We start from the raw sequence: 22,937 nt of genomic DNA, 5'->3' as shown, positions 1-22,937 counted from the left end.
TAAGTTTATTCAATTCAATTTTATATAGTGCCAAATTAAAATAACAGTTGCCTCATGGCACTTTATATTGTATGGTAAAGACACTACAAAAATACAAAGAAAACAGAGAAAACCCAAACAGTCATATCACCCCCCTGAGCAATAGTGGGAAGGAAAAACTCCCTTATAACAGGAATAAGCATCCTACAGAACCAGTCTCAGGGAGGGGCGCACATCTGTGCGACTGGTTTGGGGTGAGGAGAGAAAGACAGAACAAAGAGATGCTGTAAAAGAGAAACCGAGATTAATAATGACTAATGATTAGAGGCAGAGTGGTATTGGCATGATTATGATAGGACTTAATTGAGCAGTCATGTAGGAATATCTAAAAGGCACGTGGATGGTTTGGAAGAAGTTAACTCAGAAAGATCAATTACCTTCACCTTCAATACCCTCTATTTCCTCTACATAACAGAGACCTGGGTGAATGTCAGGGAGTCCAGCATCTTTTCTTACCGCCTATCTGTGCTTATTTTAATTCTTCCCGGACTTTAGGCTGAGGCGGAAGAATAGCGACTGTTTTTCTGAATATATACATATAACATCCATATGACATTTCAAATGCTAGAGGACTGTGGGGACTGTGGGTACCGTGAAAGATGCCAAAATAAAGTATCTGTTAAATATCATTTTGTTAAACTGTTAAACCTTGTGTTTTATTTAATACGGTTGATGTTGTTCTAAATGTTCCTCAGTCTGACGGTATGGAACGTTCCTCTGAAGCATGTGGGAAAAATTTCTTTGTGGAAAAGGTGAATGATGCCAGGGCTCAGATGACACCACCTGCTCTTGACCCTTCAGTCCCTGTTCCTTGCTCTACTACTTTCTACCAGTTTGAGTCTGTATTTTTCTCTTTATTGTACAAGTGTAATAGTGGATTAACAGATGTTATTCTAAGGAGGGAAACCCTCCAAAAAATGGACGGAGCAGTGGAGCAGCCAAGGGAATAGAACAGTATAAAAACTGTATCATTAAAATATAATTTATTACACAAAAACCGTTTAAAAGATTAAAAGCAATTAAAACAACCCTGGCCAGGGAGAACACACAATAAAAACCAATAAAACATAAACACACTAAAAGTCCAGTGGTGTCAGCCACGGAATTAAAATCCAGTCAATCGGAGCGGGGCAAGGAAAACCCGGCGGCGTCCTCGGCCGTCCTGTCAATCTCTCCGCTCCGAGGTGCTGTAAAGAGAGGGGCAGCGACGGTCACCGCAGCGTCCTCTGACTTTCACCTCCGCCGATGGCTGCGTTTGCTGTGGCGCTTAAATTGCCGGATTTTTGGCTTCACGATCCTCCTTCATGGTTCGTGCACGTAGAAGCTCAGTTTGCTCTTCGTGGAGTTTCAGCCGACGATACTAAATACCACCATGTGGTAGCCTCACTTGACCCCGCTGTCAACCCGCCGCGTGATGACTCTCCTCCGGGACCCCCCAACCCGAGGCAAGTACGCTGCCCTCAAGGCGCTGCTGCTGCTGCGGCGTTACTCTCTCTCTGATGCTGAGCAGGCCGAGAAACTCCATTCCCTCGCGGGCCTGGGCGACGGCACCACTCTCGAGCTCATGGAGAGCATGCTATCCTTGCTGGGCGCGGATGACAGAGGATTTCTCTTCACCCACCTCTTTCTCCGACAGCTGCCGGCTCCAGTGCGCGCTGGCCTTGCCAACTCCCCGCTATTGGCAACGAAGGATGACCGCTCCCTTGCGGAAGAGGCGGATCGCATCCTCCTGGCTACCAGGAGTTTCGGCGTCCAGGCGATTGTTCAGGACTCACCAGCGTTTTCCCCCGCCCCCTCACCGATGCTCCAGGGGCCCTCCGACTCGTCCACGGTGGCTGGAATCGCTGCACGGCGGCACCGCGGAAAAGGGCTTTGCTTTTATCACCAGCGTTTTGGAGCGAAGGCACGGCGCTGCCTCCCACCTTGCAGTTTCCAGACCCAGGGAAACGGGCATGTCAGCGCTCTGTAGCAGCCGCGACCGCTGGCAACAAGGAAAGGCTGCTTTTCTTAGAAGACTCACGCTCGGGGAGGCGTTTCCTGGTGGACTCCGGCTCACAGAAGAGCCTTCTTCTCCCGGTTGGCTCGGACAGGCTAGCTGAGGGCTGCGGGCCATTGCTAACAGCGGCTAATGGCTCTCCCATCAAAACCTTCGGTGAAAGGTTGGTGACTGTTTGCTTTCATGACCGTGACTTTCAGTGGAACTTTGTTGTTGCTGCTAGCTCTGTGCCTATAATAGGTGCTGATTTTCTTTGTGCTCACGGACTACTGGTTGATGTTGCTAACAGACGTTTAATTGATGCTGTATCATTTTCCTCATTACCCTGTTTGACTCGGGGTGCTCAGCCCGTGGTGCATGCTAACTCAGTAGATTCGGGTGACGTTTTTAAGTGTTTGCTTTCTGAGTTTCCCTCACTCACTGTCCCCACTTTCTCGAGCACGGTGATGAAGCATGGGGTAGAGCATTACATAACTACAGTAGGGCCCCCGGTGTTCGCGCGCGCGCGCCGCCTCGACCCTGCCAAACTGGCTGTCGCTCGGGAAGGATTTGCCACCATGGAGTGTCTGGGCATCGTGCAGCGTTCGAATAGTGCCTGGGCTTCACACATGGTGCCTAAATCTGATGGTCGGTGGCGACCTTGTGGGGATTTCCGCCGTCTTAATAATGTCACAGAGAACGATCGTTATCCCATTCCCCACATCTAAGATTTTTCTGCCCATCTTGCGGGGACCTCGGTTTTTTCGAAGATCGATTTGGTACGGGGATATCACCAGGTTCCCGTGCGCGCGGAGGATATCCCCAAAACCGCCGTAATTACACCTTTCGGCGTTTTTCACGTTTCTGCGCATGCCGTTTGGCCTGAAAGGTGCCGCCCAAACCTTCCAGCAGTTGATGGACTCGGTCTTGCGCGGGCTGCCCTTTGTTTTTGTATATCTTGATGATATACTGGTGGCCAGCAGCTCGAAGGAGCAGCACGTTCCATCTGCATCAGGTTTTTCAGCGTTTGGCGGAGCATGGACTGATTATTAATCCGTCTAAATGCCAGTTTGGGTTGCCCGTTCTCGATTTTCTTGGGCACCGTATTTCCGCCGAGGGCGCGGTTCCGTTGCCTGTCAAAGTCTGAGCTGTTTCGGAATTTCCGCATCCCACGAATGTTAAGGCACTGCAGGAATTTTTGGGGATGGTGAATTTTTACAACCGTTTTCTCCCCAGAGCGGCACATCTGCTGAAGCCCCTTTATGGGGAGTTAAAAGGTAAGAACGTTAATGACTCCGTTGACTGGTTTCCGGAAAGCATCCAAGCGTTTTCTGATGCTAAGTCAGCGTTAGCTAATGCTGCCCTTCTGGCCCACCCATCCCCCTCAGCGCCGATTGCATTGACCACCGATGCGTCGGACATAGCGGTGGGTGCGGTGCTGTAACAGCGAATCTCGGGTGTCTGGCAACCGCTCGCCTTTTTCAGCCGTACGCTGCGTGACAGCGAACGCAATTACAGCGTTTTTGACAGGGAGCTACTGGCACTCCACCTGACGACTCGTCATTTCCGTTTTTTTCTCGAGGGTCGTCACTTTATCGCATACGTGGACCACAAACCCTTGACGTTTGCCATGTCCAAGGTTTCTGATCCATGGAGTGCACGCCAGCAGCGCCAGTTGGCAGCCATTTCTGAGTTTACCACGGACATTCGGCACGTGGCTGGAAAATCCAATCATGTGGCTGACTGTTTGTCCCGTGCGCTGGTTTCTCCCATCTTTCTCGGCATAGACTACTCCGCCATGGCTGCCGATCAGAGCGGTGACCCGGACATCCACGCGCTTAAATCTACCCGTGCATTCCCTGCCAGCGTGCGAAGGTTCATAAACACACCAAGGCGCCCCTGGAGCCATTCTTCATACCCGGCAAACGTTTCGATCATGTGCATGTCGATCTGGTGGGTCCTCTGCCGCAGTCACAAGGTTTTACGCACCTTTTGACTGTTGTTGACCGGACCACCAGGTGGCCGGAGGCGGTCCCCCTGGCGTCCACTACCGCAGCAGTGGTGGCCAAGGCGTTTTTGTCAACCTGGGTCTCGCGTTTCGGCCCACCCACGGACATTACGTCAGACAGAGGCCCCCAGTTCATTTCCGAGCTTTGGTCGGCCATGGCTGATGGACTGGGGGCTAAAGTCCACCGCACAACCGCATACAACCCGCAAGCTAATGGGATGTGTGAACGGTTCCACCGGTCACTTAAGGCTGCTTTTCACGCCTCCTTAAAGGATGGCAATTGGGTTGACCGCCTCCCGTGGGTTTTGCTTGGGTTGCGCTATGCGGTTAAGGAGGATCTCGGCACTTCTCCAGCTGAGCTAGTGTTTGGTCAGCCCCTCCGCATGCCTGGAGAATTCTTGCCTGAAAATCCTCCTCCCTGCTTCGATCCATCGGTGCTATCTCTCAACCCGCTTTTGCACTCACTTCAGGTTCCTGGTCCGGTGCACCATTGCGTGCCTGACACTTTTGTTCCAAAGACTTTAGAGACTGCTAGTTTGTTTTTGTCAGGCACGATGCCCACAGGACACCGCTGCGGCCGCTGTATGACGGCCCATTCAGGGTTATCGAACCGGGCAAGAAACATTTTGTTTTGGATTTGGGGGGTCGAAGGGAGACTGTGTGTGTTGACAGACTTAAACCTGCACATGTTCTTCCGGACAGTAATGTAGTGCCGGCCCAGGCTCCTCGCCGTGGCCGCCCTCCTTCGATGGGGTTGACAGACTCTGGTTTTCCCCCCAGAACTACCCCCGGACCACCGGCGTTTGAGCCTCCTCCTGCCTTTGCTGCTCGCCTTCGCCAGCCTCGTTCACAGGATGGACCTTCCTCTGCCTGTTCTCTCCCTCCCAGGTTCAGTCGTTCGGGTCGTTTGCTTAGGCCCAGGGTCCTGGACTGAATAGAGACCTGTGTGTTCGGGGGGGGGGGGGGGGGGGGGGGATGTGTGGCGGACCAGCAGGTGGCTCCACTCACACCCAAGTTGAAGGGAAGTGCTCGGGTGGAGATTTTGGCGCTTACTATATGTGAAGTTCTGAGAGTCAGTTAATAAAGTTGGAGTGAGACACTGAGACCTCTCCTGTCGTTATTACATACCTCCACAATACAATATTAAAATATTAACAATAATAAAACACAGCAACTCATGCGAGATAAAAACTTAGTTAACTTGTCCATTTCCACCCGGTGACACAAGGTTGTTTGTGATCTGAAGTACTCAGGATCCCCTAATGATGATGTTTTCACGGCTGCCGACGTGAGCCGTGTGGTGTTGGAGGGAGAAAGGACCCAAAATGCAGGCAGTAGACTGATGATACTAGTGACGTTTATTTACAAGGAGTGGAGTGACAGAACAGGCAGTGAGGTGTGATGAATGACTGAAAAAACCTAGACTGGGAAAACTAAATGACAAACCTGAGATCATAAGAAACGGGATGCGGGGCAGAGAGACGCTGACAGAGGAACATTATTTAGTTATATACTGTATTTAAGTGCAGCTTGGCTGTATCTTTACATTTATGATGCAATTTAGTTTCTAATAGGTTTGTTTTATTATCTTTTGTCTTCACACATGTACATGTAAGCACATTTTTCAGCTTTAAATATAAAGAATGACAACTTTATTTGTGAACTGTTTTCTGCTCTGACCCGACACTCTGGCGAGATTGCAGGCAGGTCAGATTTCATGAAACCTTGGAATCATTTGGAGCCGAATCTGAGCAACTGCTTTAGCCTTATATGTTCAGGATGGAAGAGAAAGACCCATACAAACAGTGTAACTGTCCACACTGATGTAGCTGCTGTCATACCTCCAGAACTGGTTGACTACCTTGCTAAGAACCACCTCCAACATGATGATCAGGTCAAACATTGCACTCATCCAAGATTATATAGGTATAAATATAAATATACATATAAATATAAAAGGACAAGTATGTGTGCAAATATAATGTGGTGTACAAAATTGACAGGGTCCATTTAGGTGTGATTAATTATGTTCCACATGTGTGGATCTGACCCAAGTGGATGAATTAAAAAGTAAAGCCAAAAAAGTACTGCCCATTCTGTGATATTGTGCAGCCTTACCTGAAACAGTGCAGTAACTTCAAACTCTTGTTGAATGAGAAGAACACAGAGTGGATCAAAGCCAATAAGAGGTGCTGGAGATGTACAGTACCTGTGATCATTAAGCCGCTAAGTGTAACCTTAAAGCCAAGTGTAAAACATGGACTACAATGCCTTGAAGTTCTTCGTGACGTTAATACCAGCCAAGATGCTACAGCTTCTGATTCCACGAGTGTGCTGCGGGAAAGCACCTGCTTAGTGAGCTCCATTCCTGAGACTCGCTATGTGGGCCAACCAATAGCAGTCAGGTGTTACTCAAGCTAAGTTATGTCATTATTAAGAGCACGACCAACATGATTGAGACCTATGCTATATCTGATGTGAAGCAGGTGATTGCTTGGAGCTTCATGGGACAGCCAAGGACCTTGCACTCCACACTGTCTGTCAAGACATCGGTACCATACATAGTACCGCTGTGCCATTCTCCATTTCTCCTGCCTCACAGCGTGACACGTCCTTCAAGATCCACTGAGCCTTCACTGCAAAGGAACTTGGCCTAGCATGCCATAGTTACCCAAGTGGAGTGTTGCAGGCGAGGTACCATCACCTTAATTAAGGACCTGCTGTCACGGACTGCCGGGGCAGACCATGTGGAGTGAGTTGAGGACCCAAGAGCAGACAAAAACTGGACTTAACAAAAAGCGAGCCTTTATTTAGGGCCGAAAACGCATGGAAGAAACAACAACAAAGTAACTGAGGGAAAACCTGAACATAGACTAGGAAACTATGACTCTTACTGAGAATTTAAGACTATGACTAAACAATATCCTGACTATGGCTGGGAAACTGTGACAAGGGGTAGGGGAGATAACACAGACGACGCGACACTGAACACAGCAAGGCTGAGGACTAAGTACACACGAGGTGATCAGGGGAAGTGGAGACACATGGGGACACAGCTGACTAGAATGAAACATAATGACAACACAGGGGAGAGTAAACTAAATGCAGTGAACAAAGAACAGACTCTTTCAAAATAAAACAGGAAACATGGAGACATAGGCATGAAACGAACTAGACAACAAGAGCCACACAGACATGACACATAACGGGTAGGCGCACGAACCAGGGAGACCGAGTACAGGGGAAGATGACAGAAGCGACAACATGAACTTGACAACATAAGACACACAAACATAAACACATGAAGGGTAAGGGAGACTTAACACAAGGGTAATGTAATAACAAATGAGCTAGAATAACTTAATGAACCTAAACAAACAAACAATAAACATCAAAATAGACTAAAACTCAAAACACTGGGTCGCACGACCCAGGTCCATGACACCTGCCACTGCCACATGTAAGGAAGTATGCCCACTCAGCTAACTGGGTTAGATAACAGGAGAGGGAGGGAGAGAGAATGAGAGAAGAAGATGCAGCTTCACAATGTAAAGACACATCCGGCCTCCTTGCCTGTAATTGGTCCAGCCCAGAGTTGAACATGACCAATTGGCCAGTCCACCACTTTTTATTGTTTATACTGCCCCCCCCAAAAAAAACAAACCAAAAAAAAAAACATTGGCCCGTAAAAACAAAAAATCACCATCGACCCACCGGGCCTGATGGCCATTCAGGAACATTTTAATTATATCACTTAAAAAGATGATACAGGAAATTAGCCAAAATTAAGCAAAGTAATCAGTAATGGAGAAGTATCATTATAAACTGTGGGATGCTCTAGATGCTCTAGATTCCACAACCAATCATGCTAATCCCATCACTGGTCCAGCCTGAATGTGGACAAATGTATGGATACCTGACTAATGAAAGCAAATCAGAAGCCCTGATTTTAGCGCGTGAACGTCTGACTGAATTGAAGGAAAAAAAATATTTCAGTAGGACTGGTAAATGATTCACATACCTGGGTATAATGGATACACCTATTATATCACATCTTTAGGACGCTAACTATAGAAAGCTAATAAGACACATAAAATCAGTGAAGACCTTCCCATATATTTTTTTATCAGGAAGAATAGAAACAGTGAGGATGAATGTACTGTTTATTTACAGTCATTGCCCATCCAATTCATTGTTGGGCATTGGATGAAAAAAATTACTGAAGTTCTTGTGGCAAAGCAAAATAACCCAGATTAATTTCAAAAAACTTCTATCCCCAAAATAAGAGGGAAGATTTGTTTTGCTCAATTTGGGAAACTATTACGGTAACACTTTATAATGCAACATGCGAATAAGGCGTAAATACCCTGTTATTATGGCAATAACGCAGGTTTTTGCAAGAAACAATGAAATAATTACACTATAAGGCACAAGTAGCCTGTATGTGCAAGTACCCTGTGTTACATATCATTATTAAAAATATTATTATAAAGATTTGTAATCCATCCATCCATCTTCATCCGCTTGGTCCGGGGCCGGGTCGCGGGGGCAGCAGCCTAAGCAAAGAGGCCCAGACCTCCCTCTCCCCAGCCACCTCCTCCAGCTTATCCGGGGGAATACCAAGGCGTTCCCAGGCCAGCTGAGAGATATAATCTCTCCAGCGTGTCCTGGGTCTGCCCCGGGGCCTCCTCCCGGTGGGACATGCCTGGAACACCTCACCCAGGAGGCGCCCAGGGGGCATCCTTGTCAGATGCCCGAACCACCTCAGCTGGCTCCTTTCGATGTGGAGCAGCAGCTGCTCTACTCTGAGCCCCTCCCGGATGGCCTAACTTCTCACCCTATCTCTAAGGGAGAGGCCAGCCACCCTTCGGAGGAAGCTCATTTCTGCCGCTTGTATCCGCGATCTCGTTCTTTCGGTCACTACCCACAGCTCGTGGCCATAGGTGAGGGTAGGGACGTAGATCGACCGGTAAATTGAGAGCTTCGCTTTTACACTCAGCTCCCTCTTCACCATGATGGACCGGTGCAGCGTCCGCATTACTGCAGCTGCAGCCCCAATCCGTCTGTCGATCTCCGGCTCCCTTCTCCCATCACTCGCGAACAAGACCCCGAGATACTTGAACTCCTCCACTTGGGGCAGGAACTCATCCCCGACCCGGAGTGGGCACTCCACCCTTTTCCGGCTGAGAACCATGGCCTCGGATTTGGAGGTGCTGATCCTCATTCCCGCTGCTTCACACTCGGCTGTGAACCGTTCCAGTGCGAGCTGGAGGCCCTCACCCGATGAAGCCAACAGAACCACATCATCTGCAAAAATCAGAGATGAGATTCTGAGGCCACCAAAGTGAAAGCCCTCCGCCACTTGGCTGCGCCTAGAAATCCTGTCCATAAAAATTATGAACAGAACCGGAGACAAAGGGCAGCCCTGGCGGAGCCCATCACCCACCAGGAACGAGTCCGACTTATTGCCGGCAATGCGAACCAAGCTCTTGCAACGGTTGTATAGGGATCGAATGGCCCGTAGCAATGGGCCAGACACCCCATATTCCCGCAACACCTCCCACAGGACACCCCGAGGGACACGGTCGAATGCCTTCTCCAAGTCCACAAAACACATGTAGACTGGTTGGGCAAACTCCCATGCACCCTCAAGTATCCTGGAGAGGATAAAGAGCTGGTCCAGTGTTCCGCGACCAGGACGAAAACCGCATTGTTCCTCCTGTATCCGAGGTTCGACTAACGGACGAACTCTCCTTTCCAGCACCCTGGCATAGACTTTCCCAGGGAGGCTGAGGAGTGTGATCCCCCTGTAGTTGGAACACACCCTCCGGTCCCCTTTCTTAAAGATGGGGACCACCACCCCGGTCTGCCAGTCCACAGGTACTACCCCTGATCTCCACGCAACATTGCAGAGGCGTGTCAACCAGGACAGCCCTACAACGTCCAGAGCCTTCAGGAACTCGGGGCGGACCTCATCAACACCAGGGGCTCTGCCACCAAGGAGTTGTTTAACTGCCTCAGTGACCTCGCCCCCGGAAATTGGCGGGTCATTCCCCTCATCCCCAGACTCTGCTTCCTCCTCGGAAGACGTGTCAGTGGGATTAAGGAGGTCCTCGAAGTATTCCTTCCACCGCCTGACAATTTTCTCAGTCGACGTCAGCAGCGCTCCGCCAGCACTATACACAGTAGAGCACCGCTTTCCCCTCCTGAGACGTCTGACGGTTTGCCAGAATCTCTTCGAGGCAGTCCGAAAGTCTTTTTCCATGGCCTCTCCGAACTCCTCCCACACCCGAGTTTTTGCTTCAGCCACTGCCCGAGCCGCATTCCGCTTGGCCTGTCGATACCTGTCGGCTGCCTCCGGAGTCCCACAGGCTAACCAAGCCCGATAGGACTCCTTCTTCAGCCTGGTGGCTCCCTTCACCTCTGGTGTCCACCATTTGGTTCGGGGATTACCACCACGGCAGGCACCAACCACCTTGCGGCCGCAGCTCAATGCAGCAGCTTCGGCAATGGAGACGCTGAACATGGTCCATTCGGACTCAATGTCCCCAGTCTCCCTCGGAATGCTGTTGAAGCTCTGCCGGAGGTGTGCATTGAAGATCTCGCGGACTGGGGCCTCTGCTAGACGTTCCCAGCACACCCTCACTACGCGTTTAGGTGCACCGGGTCTGTCCAGCGTCTTCCCCCGCCACCTGATCCAACTCACCACCAGGTGGTGATCAGTTGACAGCTCAGCCCCTCTCTTTACCCGAGTGTCCAGAACATATGGTCGCAGATCTGCTGATACGATTACAAAATCGATCATCGACCTACGGCCTAGAGCGTCCTGGTGCCACGTGCACTTATGGACACTCTTATGTTCGAACAGGGTGTTCGTTATGGCCAAACTGTGATTAGCACAGAAGTCCAATAACAGAGCACCGCTCGGGTTCAGATCAGGGAGGCCGTTCCTTCCAATCACGCCCCTCCAGGTCTCGCTGTCGTTACCCACGTGAGCATTGAAGTCTCCCAGCAGGACAACAGAGTCTCCAGGTGGAGCACCCTCCAGCACCTCCCCCCCCAGGGACTCTAAGAAGGCTGGGTACTCTGAACTGCCACTCGGCGCATAAGCGCAGATGACAGTCAGGACCCGTTCCCCGACCCTAAGGCACAGGGAACAAACCCTCTCGTCCACCGGGAAAAACCCCAACGTACCGGCAGCAAGCCGAGGGGATATTAGGATACCCAGCCCGCCGCCTCTCACCAGGGGCAACTCCAGACTGAGACAGAGTCCAGCCCCTCTCCAGGAGACTGGTTCCAGAGCCCAAGCCATGTGTAGAGGTGAGCCCGACTATATCTAGCCGGTGCCTCTCAACCTCACGCACTAACTCAGGCTCCTTCCCCACCAGAGAGGTGACATTCCATGTCCCTATTGCCAGTCTTGGCAGCCGGGGGTCAGTCCTCCAGGGCCTCCGCTCCTGGCCGCCACCCGGCACACAATGCACCCGACCCCTATAGCGCCTCCTGCGGGTGGTGGGCCTGCGGGAGGATGGGCCCATGTCTCCTCTTCGGGCTGTGCCCGGCCGGGCCCCATGGACTAAGGCCCGGCCACCAGACGCCCGCCCTCGGGCACCCTCCCCGGGCCTGGCTCCAGGGCGGGGCCCCGGTAACCCTATCCCGGGCAGGGTAAACTGTTCCCTCGGTGTCCTTTTCATAAGGGTCTTATGAATTGTAATGTTTTTATTAATAATAATAAACTGTAAATTTGGATTAACAATTTTAAAAAAGTGAACTAAAAATACTCCTTTAGCCTTAATGACCTGAAGCTCTATCTGTTATAGACAGTGTTGTTGTTAATGTATGTTTGGGGGCGTTGCGGAACCTTCAGAGGATTTTCAGGGTTCCCCCTGCCGGAATATTATGTGTGGGACAGTTTCCTGTATGTGTGCGACTAGCTGTGGTTGTTTCAAAAAGTGGTCAGTAAACGTCCTAAAACTGGCACTTGAGTTTCCGAGCATTTTTATCCTGAGGTTATAACACTAACGTTTAATTAAACCAAACACTTTGTATTGTGTTGTGATGTAGGGGTCAATGGAGTGGCTGTAGCTCAGGTAGAACAGGTCATGTACTAATCCGAATGTTGGTAGTTTGACCCCTGGCTGCTCCAGAATGGATGCCAAATATCCTCAATAACCCCAATTCAGTCTTTAATGCATCCACTGAAGTGTGAATGTTAAGCACAAATATGTTAAGCACAGTGGACATAGATGCTTCTTTCACTCCTCTTTCAAACCATCTGTCTTCTTTGTCCAAAATGTGAAGCTCCTTAGACTATGATGACCTGTATGACTGAGGACACTCAGAATAGAGGCACAAAAATAACAACATAAAATTGGCCATTTCTGACTATTTTTGATTTTACCTTCATATATCACCTTAAAAAACTGTTTGCCTGCCTGTGTTTGGTATCATTCTTACATGTCTTACTTTACAGGTATTTTTTCATTGATATACCGTATTACCACAATTGATCTAAAATCACACAAAAAACATAGACCCAAAATGAAGGCACTGGCATGGATGCAAGTGAGCTTTATTTACAGTGGGTGATAACAAAGAAAAGTGAGGGTGGCACGGACAGAACAGAGAAATAACTGGTAAACAAACCTGAAACCATAAAATTCAGGGAAAAAAACATGATGAGCGGAGGAACACAGACGGCCCGACAATGAACACAGGAGAACACACAATAAATATACACAGAGGGAAACAAGAAAACAGCACACAGGAGGGAGTCACGGCTGAACCTAATTAACGTGATGAGACAGGGATACACTGACGTCAGACAAGGACCTTCAAAGTAAAACAGGAAATACACTGACTGAACTCAGAGACACCATACTGACAGAGTACAGAGGGCACACGTGGGCAGGGATGACTAGACGCTAAACTAAACCTACACTAACATGATAATAATAATGATGATGATAATAACAATAATTAGAAAGCACAACTAAGAATCAGAACCAAAACCATAATATAACCATAACAGAAGATGCTGGGTCAAAAAGACCTAGGACCGTGACATACGGTTTAATGTTATTGATCAATAGCAGTAGATATAGAAGAGTCCCTGTGTCTCTTGCTGTTCTGAAGTTATGAGAGAAAGATATAAGAAAAATTTCTGCATAATTTCTCAGTGCACATTTTGAGCACCTGCCACATATATTATCAGACCCTAGACTTGTATTAGTCTTAGTCAATTTAAAGAGATTTTCCACTCTTATTTCATCAAAGGACAAAGCTGGGGGAGTCCTGGTACCATCTTTTACCAAACTCAATTATCATCACACTGCACAGACGCTGTGTTCATGCTGTCATGAGTCTTTAAGGGGAACATACAGAAATGGCTGTAATAGGTAATAGTGTGTGTGTGTGTGTGTGTGTGTGTGTGTGTGTGTGTGTGTGTGTGTGTGTGTGTGTGTGTGTGTGTGTGTGTGTGTGTGTGTGTGTGTGTTTGAATCATTATTTCAACTTATTTTTGGTGACACAAACTCCATTGAGGCACATAACGCAGATGACATAGACAGGCACAGGCTCATGAAAACATTGCTGTGACCAATAAAAAAGTGAAATCAGTATCCTCAGGACACAAAAAGGAATGGGACAGAGGGTCAGAGGGAGTTAAAGCAGAATTCGGATGTCAATTTAAGGTGAATTAGAAATGGCACAGTGACGTGGTAGAGCAGAGGAGTATGAAAAAATCAGACTTGTCAGAGACTATCTAACAGATTGAACTGAGCCACATTACTAATACAAGGAAATAGGTCACATTCCCTAAGAATGAATCATTCACCCGAATATGTTCTCTATGATCTTACATCATCTATTTAGGTAATCCCTTAGCATATCAGTCATATGTGCAGTCATGCACACAGTTCTCAACTCTGACAAACTAACGTAACTAGGTGTGACAGTGACAAAATAACTGACCAACAATGCTACAGAGAATTATAGAAAGTAGGAATGTCTGAGGTTCAATCTCATCTTCTCATCTTCCCTCAATCAATCAAGGCAGCTGACATGTGTGTGTGTGTGTGTGTGTGTGTGTGTGTGTGTGTGTGTGTGTGTGTGTGTGTGTGTGTGTGTGTGTGTGTGTTTGGATTGTGTACTTAGTGTGTAGTCAAAGGAGCTTGCAAAGAAAAGCGTCTGGACTTCTTGAAGTTACTTGAAGACGTTTCACCTCTCATCCGAGAAGCTTCTTCAGTTCTAAGGTCTAAGAACACCCTTCAACTGGTGCGGGAGTATGAAAGGGAATCAAGGAAAGGATCATCAGGGGGTCCTTTTGTCCCTCTGTGGGGGGACACTCCCACTAGGTTTATATCTGGGACTCTCCACCATTTGACCTTAGAACTGAAGAAGCTTCTTGGATGAGAGGTGAAACGTCTTCAATAACTTAAAGAAGTCCAGACGCTTTTCTTTGCAAGCTCCTTTGACTACGATGACCTGGATGACTGAGAACCTTCACAGACATACTTAGTGTGTAGTGTAGTCCTTTATTTTGTATATTGTCTGAAAACAATGACGACACAGTTGCTAGCCAAAAAGCCGCCATGTAGTTTTAAAAATTTACAATTTATATTTCCATTTCATGTTATGATCCTATATGATATGATTCGCTAAACGTATTTAGCGAATCAAACTATTTCCTACTGTGATTTTCTGATTTTAATACTATATTGTGTTAAAACAGTATGTCAAAGACCATTCTCATTCCAATCACGTAACATACTGATGATTTGTTACATGCCGAGGCGTCCCTCAGCAATGCGAAAGATAACCCGAGAGCCACACTGGGTTGTGGATGGAATCCAATAGCTTGACGCCCCCGGTGGTAACACACGTTCCAGCCGTGCATTCCAGCCCTAAACCTAACCCTAATTATAACCCTAACTATATTGTATTGGCGCTTACATACAGCCAATTTTGACTTTTGCAAATTAACCTTTTTGTGGTATGTTCTCAACATGAGGAGAAAACAATCACCTCTTTCCTGGGGTGAAGAATTTGGCCACTGTGGTACAGGAATAAATCAATTTACACATATTCATATGAGTACGGTTTTATTAGCCCTCATAATGTACAGAAACTGTTATCTCCAGACGGTATTTCTCTTGTGTTCAGCTGTGAAAACTTCTGGATTTAGGGATTAACATAGTTGCCATGGTTTTCTCTCTTCTCTTATTTTTGTGTGTGACCAGGACAATTCTGGAGAAGAAAGTCACCCCCTTGCAGGCAAGAAAGAACTAGGATAACTTAAAGAAAAAATACAAAGTATGTATGTGTTATTAAAACGATAATTCTTAAGAACACAACTGAATAAATATACAATAACTAAGAGTTGTTGTGTTGTTTTTATTTGTCTACTGAGATTTCTGATTTCCTCTGCCTTTAGGATTGCATTTATCCAGAGTCAGTAGAGGGAGTCAGTGGGAAGCCCACTGCTGCTACTTGGCCCTGGTTTGCTCTCATGGATGAGGTGATAGGACAGAGGCCTTCCATTAGGCTTCCTGTCCTAATTTCCTCTCTCCCTGAGGACACTCCAGGGCAGTTTGTCTTTTCTGGTCGGCGAGTGGAGAATCACACGGAGTGGTCTAAAGAGAGCTTTTGGATGCTTCCTCCCACTGTCCACTGCATCGTCCATCCACAGGGTTTGCAGGGCTGGCTCAATCGATGGCTGTCACACCACTAAGATGTTTTCAGAAATATGCAAGCAGGAGATGGTGGATGCGATATTACTACTAGTATAATACTTGCAACTCTGTAGCAGACAACAGTTTGATAAAGTGCTGTGTAAAAGAAGAAACCAAAAGATTAGATTCTATGAGTTTCAAAGACATTTAGTTTATATATTTTATATAATACAGTAAATGTGTACAAATGACCGGCAATCATTCAGTCACTGAAATTATTCATGAAACTAGCTAAGTAATTCCTAAATTTATGTAGGTTAAAGGGAATTATTTTACCTAGATATGATTGTCTCTGATGAGCCTAAGGTACCAAACATGCCGGCGACGTTGATACAGGTTTTGTAGCTCCTCAAAATTAAAAGAGTACACAACACACGGAGCAACATTTCTTGGTCCATTTTTCAGTTTTTGCACTGTGGCGTTAGCGAGCGGAAAAACACGGAAGTAAGGGCAGACTTGAACAAAGGCTAGAAGGCTGTCCAATTTCACAGCCGCTCACTTCCATTCTACCCGGCTGTTGGGATTGATATTTTTTATATTTCCATTTATGCTTAGAAACATATAATCATTTGTGCATGTGTGCAGCTCTGTGTGGACTCTGTGCACCATGCACCCTTGATGTTATAATGTTCCATTATAGATTTAGAAACCAGACTGTTCTATTAAAGTTCAAGACTTCAAACCTTTAAATGGTCATTTGAGATACGACCTATTGCAAGTTCCTGTTTTTATAGTTTAGCAAGACGCTTACTTCTGCTTTTCTGCATACCTCACACACACAGTTTAAGTTCACTGAAAGGTCGTATGTCTATGTATAGCATGGCTGGAAACACACACACACACACACACACACACACACACACACACACACACACACACACACACACACACACACACACACACAGAATACAGATGTTGGAGTCAAATTGTTAAATGTTGTCATTGTGTTACTTAAATCACTTAAATTTAAAGTCTTGGTTTAAGCTGTATGATCAAAGACATTCCTTTGTTTCTGACCACCTCTCCAGCCAGTCTGTTGGTGGGGGAGGCTGTAGTGTTTTATTATAGGCACATACTATGTGAAGATTTTTTCTTGTTTAGTAAGCTTCCTGCCTTTATGACCCTTTTGTGGTCAGAAGGTCACACAAACGCACCCCCAAACACACACACACACACACTCTCGCACATGCATACACGTGCACACACATACACACATGGTACCTTATCCTTTAGAACCACAGGGGGATTTTACAATGTAACTGTTTTCAATAAAAGGCTGCAAGGAAGGCTGTTTTATTTGATGCTGGCTAGGAGGCGGGTGAGGAGCGTTCAGCTCCAAGAGCCTGGTTCCGACCAGCCTCCCTTGCTAGCAAGTAAAACCGGTTAAAGCTGTTCGTCTTGCTTCCTTGCTTTGTTAACGGAAATAAGTTTCTAAACCAGCGGGGCTGTTACCATCAGTTTTGGTCAAGTTACTTGAAAAAAGTAATTAGTAACTAATTACTGATTACTTCCCCAAAAAGTAATCCCGTTACTTTACTGATTACTTATTTTTAAAAGTAATTAATTACTTAGTTATTTAGTTACTTAGTTACTTTTTAAAAACACGATTTACAACCTGAAGAGGTGATAAAGTGATAGATCTTTCAGCCCAATTCTACTTTTTCTACATAATCCATCATACAAAATGTAATCAAATGGAAAAGTCTCTTTTTTTAACTTGTTTTATTAGTTTTAATCTTTTAACTTTATGCATCAAGCAAAAATGTAATTATATGCAACATTCTCTGACTGGAAGAAATTAGTTTAACATTTAAACCTATTTTCTGCACATTCCAGCACAGAAAATAAAATATTTTTTGTGTTTACACTCACTCTTTCAAATAGATACAAGTAAAACACAGCAGAAAATAAATAAAGTCAAAGACTCAGCGGTCCTGTTGCTCTATTTTCACCTGTAAAGCCGGAGTTGGGCAGGCGGAGGGTTACCCTGGTGCAGGTGTGCCGCGGTGGTCAGTGGAAGAATCCGTGAGTTTCTCTGGGAGTTTCCCATTACGTCGTAGCTACTCGGTGCTTGTTTGGAAGTTTAGGGGTTTTTTCACTGTAAAAAGAAGTTTTCTTCCCACGCACAGCGGACACTAATGTTTTTGTCACTTTGTATGGAATCAAACTCAAAGTAAGGTCAGTACTTCCACGCTTTAAACGCTGCACGCTCATACTCTCTCCACACTCGATATATGATCCATTGTTGATCTGCACACAGCTGTTGTCACCAACGTCGCACTCGCTTATGTCACTGTTGTGAGACATTCTCGCAAAAAAATCATGGTTTTAGTAACGCAGCGGTCCTACGGGAAAGTAGCGGTAATCTAATTACTGTTTTTGCAATAGTAATCCCTTACGTTACTCGTTACTTGAAAAAAGTAATCGGATTAACGCGTTACTGCCCATCTCTGGTTACCATGCGGTTAACTTTAACACTGTAGTTAAATTGGTTGTGTTTGGAACTTCAAGTACTGCCCAACTCACCACTTAATTCCATAAATTTACACTTTGTGCTGAGGCCTGCAGCTTATGGCCATACCACCCTGAACAGGGCTGGTCTCGGAAGCTAAGAAGGATTGGGCTTGGTTAGTACTTGGATGGGAGACTGCCTGAGAATACCAGGTGCTGTAAGCTTTTCATGTCATTGAACTGCTTTTGATCCAGAGAAGGAGGGTGTTGAAAGACCCAAAGCAGCTACCCATTAATGAGGGCACTTAAACGACATTCCTTTTGGCTGTTTTCAGCAATGTCTTCTGCTGCCAGGTGAGGCCATCCGCACCTCACCGGGGCCTGTGCTGCTAACATAGGTCATCTAAATTATACCAGGGCGTGTGCATCTGGCTGAGAACCGGTGCTTCCGGCTGAGGCCATCTACAACACACCACGGCCTGTGGTACTGGCTGAGGCTGACTGCAACACACCAGGGTGGCTGAGGCCACCTCCACCAAACCAGGTCCTGTGCTGCTGGCTAAGGCCAACAACACCACACCAGGGCCTATGCTTCTGGCTGAGGCCATGTACACCACATCAGGACCTGTGGCTCTGGCTGAAGCCATTTTAATATATGTATGGGGTGGCTGTAGCTCAGGTGGCAGAGCAGGTCAGCCACTAATCAGAAGGTCGGTGGTTCGATCCCAGGCTACCTCCTGGCTGCATGCCAACTATCCCTGGGCAAGATACTAACCCCATGTTTGCCTACTGGTGGTGGCCAGAGGGCCCGGTGGCGCCAGTGTCCGGCAGCCTCGCCTCTGTCAGTGCGCCCCAGGGCAGCTGTGGCTACAATGTAGCTGCCATGATGTGTGTGTGAATGACTGGATGTAGTGTGAAGCGCTTAGAGTCCTTAGGGACTAGAAAAGCGCTATACAAATGCAGGCCATTTTACCATAATCACACCAGGGCCTGTGGCTCTGGCTGAGACCACCTACACCACACCAGGGCCTGTACTGCTGGTTAAAAGCTCAATTGAGTCCTTGGGTTAGGGTATTAGGCCACGACGCAGTTACCATTAACACTGTAGTTAAATTGGAGGGTTGTGTTTTGCAACTTCAAGTACTGCCCAACTCACCACTTGATTCCATAAATTGACACTTTGTGCTCAGGTCTGCAGGTTACGGCCATGCCACGCTGTGCACGCCCGATCTCGTTTGATCTTGGAAGCTAAGCAGGGTTGGGGTTGGTTAGTAAATGGATGGGAGACTGCCTGGGAATACCAGTTGATGTAAGCTTTTTATGTCATTGAACTGCTTTTGATCCAGAGAAGGAGGGTGTTGAAAGACCCAAAGCAGCTGCCCATTAATGAGGGCACATAAACGACATTCTTTTTGGCTGTTTTCAGCAATGTCTTCTGCTGCCGGGTGAGGCCAACCACACCACACCAGGGCCTGAGTTGCAAGAAGAAGCCACCTCCACCTCACCAGGTCCTGTGCTGCTAGCTGAGGCCATCTACCACACACCACGGCCTGTGCTTCTGGCTGAGGCTGACTGATACACACCAGGACCTGTGCTGGCGGCTGAGGCCATCTACACCACACCAGGGCCTGTGGCTCTGGCTGAGGTCATATACACACCACACCAGGGCTTGCGCTGCTGGATGAGGCCAACTACACCACACTAGGGCCTGTGCTTCTGAATGAGGCCATCTACATCACACGCGGGCTTGAGCTGCTGGTGGAGGCCATCTACACCACACCAGGGCCTGTGCTGCTGGTTAAATGCTAAATTGAGTCCTTGGGTTAGGGTATTAGGCAAGCATGCAGTTACCATTAACACTGTAATTTAATTGGAGGGATGTGTTCGTAACTTCAACTACTGCCCAACTCACCACTTGATTCCATAAATTGACTCTTTGTGGTAGGGCCTGCACCTTAGGGGCATACCACCCTGAGCTCGCCTGATCTCGTTTAATCTTGGAAGCTAAGCAGGGTTGGGGTTGGTTAGTACTTGGATGGGAGACTGCCTGGGAATACCAGTTGATGTAAGCTTTTTATGTCATTGAACTGCTTTTGATCCAGAGAAGGAGGGTGTTGAAAGACTCAAAGCAGCTGCCCATTAATGAGGGCACATAATCGACATTCTTTTTGGCTGTTTTCAGCAATGTCTTGTGCTGCCGGGTGAGGCCATCCGCACCTCACTGGGGCCTGTGCTGCTAACATAGGTCATCTAAATTACACCAGGGCGTGTGCATCTGGCTGAGGCCAACTACAATTCACCTGGGCCTGAGTTGTAGGATGAAGCCACCTCCACCTCACCAGGTCCTGTGCTGCAAGCTGAGACCATCTACAACACACCAGGTCTGTGCTCCTGGCTTTTGCCACCTACAGAACACCAGGTCCTGTGCTGCAAGCTGAGACCATCTACAACACACCAGGTCTGTGCTCCTGGCTTTTGCCACCTACAGAACACCAGGTCATGTGCTGCTGGCTGAGGCTGAAAGCAACACACCAGGGCTTGCGCTTCTGGCTGAGGTCACCTCCACCACACCAGGGCCTGTGCTTCTGGCTGAGGCCATCTACACCACATCAGGTCCTTTACTTCTGGCTTTGGCTACCTACACCTCACCAGGTCCTCTGCTGCTGGTTGAGGCCATCTACCCCACACCAGGGCCTGTGCTTCTGGCTGAGGCCATCTACCCCACACCAGGGCCTGTGCTGCTGGATGAGGCCATCTACACCACATCAGGGCCTGTGGCTCTGGCTGAGGCCATCTACACCACACCAGGTCCTTTACTTCTGGCTTTGGCCACCTACCCCACACCAGGGCCTGTGCTGCTGGATGAGGCCATCTACATCACACGCGGGCTTGCGCTGCTGGGTGAGGCCAACTACCCCACACCAGGGCCTGTGCTTCTTGCTGAGGCCACCTACACCACACCAGGTCCTGTGCTGCTGGTTAAATGCTAAATTGAGTCCTTGAGTTAGGGTATTAGGCAAGCATGCAGTTACCGTTAAGACTGTAGTTAAATTGGAGGGTTGTGTTCGTAACTTCAACTACTGCCCAACTCACCACTTGATTCCATAAATTGACTCTTTGTGGTAGGGCCTGCACCTTAGGGGCATACCACCCTGAGCTCGCCTGATCTCGTTTAATCTTGGAAGCTAAGCAGGGTTGGGGTTGGTTAGTACTTGGATGGGAGACTGCCTGGGAATACCAGTTGATGTAAGCTTTTTATGTCATTGAACTGCTTTTGATCCAGAGAAGGAGGGTGTTGAAAGACTCAAAGCAGCTGCCCATTAATGAGGGCACATAATCGACATTCTTTTTGGCTGTTTTCAGCAATGTCTTGTGCTGCCGGGTGAGGCCATCCGCACCTCACTGGGGCCTGTGCTGCTAACATAGGTCATCTAAATTACACCAGGGCGTGTGCATCTGGCTGAGGCCAACTACAATTCACCTGGGCCTGAGTTGTAGGATGAAGCCACCTCCACCTCACCAGGTCCTGTGCTGCAAGCTGAGACCATCTACAACACACCAGGTCTGTGCTCCTGGCTTTTGCCACCTACAGAACACCAGGTCCTGTGCTGCAAGCTGAGACCATCTACAACACACCAGGTCTGTGCTCCTGGCTTTTGCCACCTACAGAACACCAGGTCATGTGCTGCTGGCTGAGGCTGAAAGCAACACACCAGGGCTTGCGCTTCTGGCTGAGGTCACCTCCACCACACCAGGGCCTGTGCTTCTGGCTGAGGCCATCTACACCACATCAGGTCCTTTACTTCTGGCTTTGGCTACCTACACCTCACCAGGTCCTCTGCTGCTGGTTGAGGCCATCTACCCCACACCAGGGCCTGTGCTTCTGGCTGAGGCCATCTACCCCACACCAGGGCCTGTGCTGCTGGATGAGGCCATCTACACCACATCAGGGCCTGTGGCTCTGGCTGAGGCCATCTACACCACACCAGGTCCTTTACTTCTGGCTTTGGCCACCTACCCCACACCAGGGCCTGTGCTGCTGGATGAGGCCATCTACATCACACGCGGGCTTGCGCTGCTGGGTGAGGCCAACTACCCCACACCAGGGCCTGTGCTTCTTGCTGAGGCCACCTACACCACACCAGGTCCTGTGCTGCTGGTTAAATGCTAAATTGAGTCCTTGAGTTAGGGTATTAGGCAAGCATGCAGTTACCGTTAAGACTGTAGTTAAATTGGAGGGTTGTGTTCGCAACTTCAAGTACTGCCCAACTCACCACTTGATTCCATAAATTGACACTTTGTGCTCAGGTCTGCAGGTTGCCACGCTGTGCACGCCCGATCTCGTCTGATCTCGGAAGCTAAGCAGGGTTGGACTTGGTTAGTAAATGGATGGGAGACTGCCTGGGGATACCAGGTGCTGTTAGCTTTTCATGTCATTGAACTGCTTTTGATCCAGAGAAGGAGGGTGTTGAAAGACCCAAAGCAGCTGCCCATTAATGAGGGCAAGCTTAAAACATTTGTAGAATATAAACAGAGCACTCTGCTTCTCTTTACAGCTCCTCACTCCACCAGGGCTGTTTGGCACTTTCTGATAGTGAGCAAATGTGATGTATGTACTGCAGCAGTCATACAGACAACTGGATGGTCCAAAAGTTGGCCGACCTATTACTGGCTGAGGTTTTAGTAGAGTTGTGGCTGAACCACATAAAAATATATCATTAATTTTAATCTC

The 22,937-nt window shown here is 47.9% G+C and overlaps 3 pseudogenes; all 3 read left to right on the top strand.

Annotated features, from left to right (window-relative positions):
- The first annotated feature begins 19,402 nt into the window (after positions 1-19,402).
- LOC113011442 (uncharacterized) lies at positions 19,403-19,521 on the top strand (annotated as a pseudogene).
- A 637-nt stretch (positions 19,522-20,158) lies between these two features.
- On the top strand, positions 20,159-20,277 carry LOC113011461 (uncharacterized; annotated as a pseudogene).
- Positions 20,278-21,339: 1,062 nt separating this feature from the next.
- On the top strand, positions 21,340-21,458 carry LOC113011453 (uncharacterized; annotated as a pseudogene).
- Positions 21,459-22,937: the final 1,479 nt, after the last annotated feature.

This window comes from Astatotilapia calliptera, chromosome 18, assembly GCF_900246225.1.
Source record: "Astatotilapia calliptera chromosome 18, fAstCal1.2, whole genome shotgun sequence".
NCBI lineage: Eukaryota > Metazoa > Chordata > Actinopteri > Cichliformes > Cichlidae > Astatotilapia > Astatotilapia calliptera.
Note: the sequence above shows the minus strand (reverse complement) of the source record. Positions and strands in the feature narration are given on the sequence as shown.